Source organism: Vicia villosa, unplaced genomic scaffold (genome assembly GCF_029867415.1).
Source record: "Vicia villosa cultivar HV-30 ecotype Madison, WI unplaced genomic scaffold, Vvil1.0 ctg.000935F_1_1, whole genome shotgun sequence".
Lineage (NCBI taxonomy): Eukaryota > Viridiplantae > Streptophyta > Magnoliopsida > Fabales > Fabaceae > Vicia > Vicia villosa.
Window position 1 is genome coordinate 325,686 of NW_026705418.1, and position 7,911 is coordinate 333,596.

Genomic DNA, 7,911 nt, shown 5'->3' on the forward strand with positions numbered 1-7,911 from the left:
TTACTGATAATTGATTGTATTGAATGATGTAATGTATATATGAACATGCTTAGTATTGATGATGATGATGATGATGATGAAATGATTATAGATGATGCTACTCATAGAATGGTGATGATGAAAGTATGTTATATATATGTTGCATGCATTCATAAACATGGGCTGAATCCTATATGATGAGAGGATTCAGCGAGGGGCAGAATTCCCATTGTGTGGAATTTGTGCTGGCAGGGCCGTATCTGGATGATGATAGATCGGTCGGTGGATGATTTCCACTGGTGATGATTGGTACCACATGCATAGTGTCAGTTTCATACATGTGCATGATTTGTTTATAGCATGATGATAGATGTTACATGTTGACTGTTTGTTTATCTGTGGATGTATGAATGATTGATTTGTCTGAGTATGAAACAATTGGGTGAATGATATAACTATGATATGTTATTATTTATGATGCAATAACATTGGTTAACTGTGATGAGACTCACCCTTACTTGTTGTCATTTTCAGATTGAGGATAGCGGCGTGACTTGGTGAGGATTAGCTCATAAGTCGGTTTTAGTATTGTGTCGGTGTCATGCTCTGGTAGATGTAACACTGGGAACGCTTTGTTTTGTTTTAGAGTTTTGTTTATAACTCTATTTATTTATGATGTTTGAAGTTTGATACATTGTTGATGAATGTTGACTTGATGAAGTATTTCCGCTGTGTAAAACATGAATTGATTAATGAGTTATGATCTCAGGTGTTTTCAGTGAATGCATGACTTATACTGACGCGTGTTTTATTATTTATGAAATTATGATGCCTCTCTACATGTTACTCTGATTTAATAATTGTCTATTTGCCGCGGGTTATTAGAGGGGTGTTACACAACCGACCTTGGGGCATGCCGTATAACTTTATTTTAGAAGGGTACATACCCCCAGTTTCTGAAGTTCCAAGAGCTACAATGGAGATACAACCTCCAGAGGGTTACAAACCTCTGGAAATTGAAGTTCCAAGAGCAACGGCAATGGGTTTCACTCAACAGAATGCTGAGATTCCAAGATCTGCTGTCATGGCTTCTCCACAGCCCATTATGCATGCTTTTCCTCCACAGGGCGGACAAGTAAATCATCACGCTCCCAGTGAGGACGCTGGCGTGTATGAAAGATTGGACGAGTTCCAGGAACAATTTCTGCAAATGCAGAAGGAACTCAAGACTCTCCGAGGACAAGTTCTATTTGGAAAGAATGTTGCAGACCTCTGTCTGGTTCCAAATGTTAAGAATCCTCACAAATTCAAAGTACCAGATTTCGAGAAGTACAAAGGGAATTCATGCCCACAAAGTCATCTCGTGATGTACGCTCGAAGAATGTCAACTCAGACTGATAATCAACTATTACTCATTCATTATTTTCAAGACAGCCTGACTGGTGCTACATTCAAATGGTACATGAACTTGGACAGTTCAGAGATTCGTACTTTTCGAGACCTCGGAGATGCCTTCGTCAAACAGTATAAGTACAATCTGGATATGGCTCTCGACAGAGATCAACTCCGGGCCATGACTCAAAAGGATAGAGAAAGCTTCAAGGAATACGCTCAGAGATGGCGTGAAGTTGCTGCTCAAATTTGTCCACCACTTGAAGAGAAAGAAATGACAAAAATCTATCTCAAAACTTTGAGTCCATTTTACTACGGACGAATGGTTGCAAGTGCACCAAGTGACTTTACCGAGATGGTAAACATGGGTGTACGTTTAGAAGAAGCAGTTCGGGAAGGACGCTTGAACAAAGAACCTGAATCTTCTATTGGTCCAAGGAAGTATGGAAGTTCTTTCCAGAAGAAAAAGGATCAAGATGTCAGCAATGTCTTGCACAAAACCAAAAAGAAATTTCAACCTCAAGTTGCAGCAATAACTCCGGTTGTTAACTCAGCGCCAGCTTATCAACCTCAGGTCTCGCAACAACAAATTCAACAAAGGTCGCAGCAACCTCAGCAGCAGGTTCGACCTCCAAATTTCAACAACAATCGGGTTCCAAGATATCCTGCCTTTGATCCCATACCAATGCCGTATGCGGAATTATTTCCAACATTACTAGCAAAAGGACTCATTCAGACAAGGAGTCCTCCAAATCCTACAAACAGTTCCTAACCATGGTATAAGGCTGACCAATCTTGTCCCTATCATCAGGGGGCACCAGGTCACAGTATTGAGAACTGTTTCTCTTTCAAGATTGACGTCCAACGATTAGTGAAGAGCGGGATGCTATCCTTCAAAGATACTAGTCCAAACGTCCAAGCAAATCCTTTGCCGCAACATAAAGAAGCTTCAGTAAATTTGATAGATCAGCACCCTAACGTCATTCAAATCTACGACATTCGTCAGATAGGGGAAAGTCTTGTCAAGATGCACGCTAAACAAGCTGGGTACGTCCATGTACCACCTCACAACTACTTCACATGCGATATTTGTCCAAAGAATAATCAAGGATGTGCCGTAGTTCAAGCTGCATTACAAGAACAAATGGACTTAGGATGGATTCAACATATCCGAGTCAGGACTGAACATGACATCAACATGGTTCAAGGATGTCCAGGAGAATACAAAATCTACAAAGTTGAAGATCTCGAAGGATCGGTAGTCAGGTTCCATAAGACTTTAAATGGACTTGCCTACTTTGGAACAGATTTCCATCCTTACAGTATATGCAGAATTTGTCGAAGAAATTCACGAGGATGTTTGCGTGTTCGCAACGACATTCAAAAGCTGATGGATGACAATACCATTACTGTTCTTGCCAACAGAGAAGATGACGAAGTATTTACCGTATCTCCTCAAATTAATCAAGTTGAACCAATGCAAGTTAAGTATGATAGCAGGAAGACAGCAGTTGCTCCGCTAATTATCTACTTACCAGGACATGTACCGTATGAGTCCAGCAAGGCTATACCATACAAGTACAATGCTACATTCATTGAAAATGGTAAGGAAATACCATTTCCGTCTGTTGTCAACATTGCTGATGTTAGTCGAGTCACCAGAAGTGGACGAGTCTTCAACAGAACAACAGAAAATGTGGAGAAACCTTCGGAGGAAGTACCACACAGGCAAGACAATAATCCGACCAATGCTGTTCAAGCGAAAGAAAATGATGAGATCTTGAAGTTAATCCAGAGGAGTGAATACAACATTGTAGATCAATTACTACATACTCCGTCTAGGATTTCTGTCCTCTCCCTGCTATTGAGTTCTGAAGCTCATAGGGAAGCTCTACAGAAAGTTTTGGAACAAGCTTTTGTAGAACCTGGCGTTACAATAAGCCAATTCAACAACATCGTTGCCAACATCTCCGCGGGAACTAGCCTAAGTTTCTGTGACGAAGATCTTCCTGAAGAAGGAGTGGACCATAATCTTCCACTTCACAGCTCAGTTGGCTGCATGGGTGATACACTCACAGGAGTCCTAATAGACAACGGATCCTCTCTCAACGTCATGCCGAAATCAACATTGTCAAGATTATCTTTCGAAGATTACCCTCTAAGAAAAAGTCATGTCATCGTCAAAGCATTTGATGGATCAAGAAAGTCAGTTTTTGGAGAGGTAGATCTTCCCATAACTATTGGACCTCAGACGTTCAAAATCACTTTCCAAGTTATGGACATTCCAGCACAATACAGTTGTTTGCTAGGTCGCCCGTGGATTCATGAGGCTGGGGCAATTACTTCAACACTTCATCAGAAACTGAAGTTCATAAGAAATGACAAATTGGTAACCGTATGTGGAGAACGAGCTCTGATCGTCAGCAACCTGTCATCATTCTCCGACATAGAACCAAAAGAAGTCGTTGGAACTAAATTCCAAGCACTTTCCTTGGACAAAGGAAAGGAGAAAGCAGCGTCTATTTCTTCCTACAGAGATGCAATCCAAGTTGTAAAGGATGGCACTACCAGTGGTTTGGGGCACATTAATATTCCTACCAACAACAAGAACAGAACAGGAGTTGGATTCTTTCCAACATCATGAAAGACTATTCCAGGAATTGAGGTAGTTCTTCCAATTCAAGAAACTTTCCGCAGCGGAGGTTTTCTTTAACCTGTTCAACAAACAGTCAATACCATCGGTACGGAAAACACCGATGAAGAGGAATGGCTTTGCTATCTTAACAAAGCAGGATGCATATCCCTATCAGAGTCTGAATCACATTGCTGTCATCCGACTAAAGGATCTGAAAGTAAGACTCAACCAAGCAGTGACGAAGTTACAAATAGCTTCACCACCAGAAGTCATGATTCATCAGAAGAAGTTCCTCCTATCCCCGAAGAAACCTGGGATACATTAGGAGAACCAAGCGGAAAATTCGACTACATGGTGAAATACTCCGCTCCTGAAAGTTCAAGAATCTCTCTTGAAGATATTGTTCCAACTGGATGGAACAGTGATTTTGAGTATCTCTCTCAGCCAAAAGAGATATATAACCCTTGCTATTCATCATCATCGATTGGTGAAATCATCATTGAGGATTATATCCCCAAGTCACCTTCCGAGGCTACTGATCTAGAGTTCACATATCTAGTCAATGCCATCTTGGGAGAAGAGCAAGACCAAAATACAGAAGAGGATGATCTCGAAAGTGTCTCCGACAACGAGTCTCTCCATTCAGAAGATTGGAAGTTTCCTCAAAAGAAAAACCGACATACTCCACTCGGAAATAGGTATGCTCACACCGCTCAGTCTGCTGAAGTAGAAGAAGATCGTCTGAGTGTTGAAGTTACAACTGTTGTTCGCACTCCTAAGTAGGAACTTTCACCGTTATTTTACCCTCTCACCATAGCCCAGGGTGAAGAGATGTTTCATAGGGCTTTGCATTTTACTATTTCTTAGGAAAATGTCCCTCTTTGCTTCGCCCAAAGCAATAGAGTTTTGTTTTATAGGGTCTTTGTTTCAAGAAATGACTGTCAATAAATAAAAATGTCATTTTGTTCCTTCGTTAGTTTTTCCTTTTCTTTTTTCGGAAATTGGTAATCCTAAAAAACACCCTTAAAAAACATCAAAAATTCCATTAACTGCATACACCGAGTCTTCCCTCGTTGTCTAAATAAAACTTATCACACATATGCAGATTAATCATAAAATACCCCGTTGAAACGTGCGACCGTATGACTTCTCCAAGCTTTGAGTTTCCTGAATTCGAGGCAGAGGAAGAAGAAGACGAAGAAATATCAAAGGAAATTTCACGATTACTTCAACAAAAGGAAGAGGCCATTCAGCCATACAATGAGCCTCTAGAGATCATTAACCTTGGTTCCGATGGAAACATAAGAGAGGTTAAGATTGGAGCTTCGCTCAGTTCAGAGGTCAGAGAGAGTTTGATACAACTGCTCAAAGAATTCTCAGATGTCTTCGCTTGGTCTTATCAAGATATGCCAGGGTTGGATACCAGTATAGTGGAGCATCACTTGCCATTAAAAGCAGAATGCCCTCCGGTCAAGCAAAAATTAAGAAGAACTCATCCGGAGATGGCCATGAAAATCAAAGAGGAAGTTCAAAAGCAGATCAACGCAGGTTTCCTCGTCACTTCAGAATACCCTCAGTGGTTAGCTAACATTGTTCCCGTTCCTAAGAAAGACGGAAAAGTCTGCATGTGCGTCGACTACAGAGATTTGAACAAAGCTAGCCCTAAGGATGATTTTCCTTTACCACATATTGATATGTTGGTAGACAGTACAGCAAAATCCAAAGTTTTCTCATTCATGGACGGATTTTCAGGATACAACCAAATCAAAATGGCACCTGAAGACATCGAGAAAACAACTTTCATCACCCCTTAGGGCACGTTCTGCTATCGTGTTATGCCTTTTGGACTAAAGAACACAGGGGCAACTTATCAAAGGGCCATGACTACGCTTTTCCACGACATGATGCATAAGGAAGTGGAAGTCTATGTGGACGACATGATTGCCAAATCAGAAAATGAAGAAGATCACATACAGAATCTGACAAAGTTATTTCAATGCTTACGGAAGTTTCAGCTTCGCCTGAACCCCAACAAGTGTACCTTTGGTGTCTACTCAGGAAAACTCCTTGGTTTCATTGTCAGCAAACGAGGAATTGAAGTAGATCCAGACAAAGTCAAGGCAATTCAAAAAATGCCTTCACTCAGAACCGAGAAACAAGTTAGAGGATTTCTTGGACGTCTGAATTACATCTCGAGATTCATATATCTCATGACTGCAACTTGCGCTCCTATTTTCAAACTTCTACGGAAAAATCAGAATTGCGTCTGGACAGACGATTGTCAGAAAGCGTTCGACAGCATTAAGGAATATCTGCTCGAACCACCCATCTTGTCTCCTCCAGTGGAAGGAAGACCTTTTATAATGTACTTAACCGTCTTAGAAGATTCCATGGGTTGTGTCCTTGGACAGCAAGACGAGACGAGAAGAAAAGAGCATGCCATTTACTACCTAAGCAAGAAATTCAGTGACTGTGAATCCCGCTACTCCATGCTCGAGAAGACGTGTTGTGCTTTGGCCTGGGCTGCCAAGCGTCTCCGCCAGTACATGATTCGACATACTACTTGTTTGATCTCTCATATGGATCCAATCAAGTACATCTTTGAGAAGCCTGCTTTAACTGGGAGAATTGCCCGTTGGCAGATGTTGTTATCAGAATATGACATTGAGTATCACGCACAGAAAGCCGTGAAAGGAAGCATTCTAGCTGAGCACCTGGCTCACCACCCACTCAATGGTCATGAATCAACCAGTTTCGACTTTCCGGACGAGGACGTCATGTACCTCAAGATGAAAGATTGCGACGAGCCACTACCAGACGAAGGACCTGAGATAGGATCCCAGTGGGGCTTAATCTTTGACGGAGCTGTCAATGCTTATGGACGAGGAATTGGGGCAATCATTGTTACACCTCAGGGTACCCATATTCCATTTACTGCCAGATTAACTTTCAAGTGCACAAACAATGAGGCCGAATATGAAGCTTGCATCATTGGTCTCGAAGAAGCCGTGGATCTAAGAATCAAACACTTGGATGTATACGGAGATTCTGCTTTGGTCATTAATCAAATCAAAGGAGAATGGGAAACACGCCAACCAGGGCTAATTCCTTACAAAGACTACGCGAGGAGATTGTTACCATTCTTCGACAGGGTAGATTTCCATCACATTCCTCGCGAAGAAAACAACTTGGCTGATGCATTAGCCACACTCTCTTCCATGATTAGGATAAATCATTGGAATGACATTCCTCGGATCGATGTTATGCGCCTGGATAGGCCCGCTCATGTTTTCACAGTAGAAGCAATCATCGACGACAAACCGTGGTATCACGACATCAAGAACTTTCTTCAAAAGCAAGAGTACCCTCTTGGGGCGTCAAAGAAAGATAGAAAGACTTTGAGAAGGTTAGCTTGTTAGATTCTTCCTGAATGAAGATGTTCTGTACAAGAGAAACTTCGACATGGTTCTGCTCAGATGCGTTGACAGAAAAGAAGCAGAAGTACTCATGAGAGAAATACATGAAGGTTCCTTTGGTACTCACACCAATGGACACACCATGACAAGGAAAATACTGAGAGCAGGATATTATTGGCTGACGATGGAGTCAGATTGCTACCAGTATGCAAAGAGGTGTCACAAATGTCATATCTACGCCGATAGAATTCATGTGCCACCATCTCTTCTCAACATACTCTCTTCCCCTTGGCCTTTCTCCATGTGGAGAATCGACATGATTGGAATGATCGAGCCAAAAGCGTCCAACGGACATCGCTTCATCTTGGTAGCTATAGACTATTTTACCAAATGGGTTGAAGCAGCTTCATATGCAAACGTTACAGGACAAGTTGTCGTCAGGTTTATCAAGAATCACATCATCTGTCATTACGGCATTCCTAGCAAGAT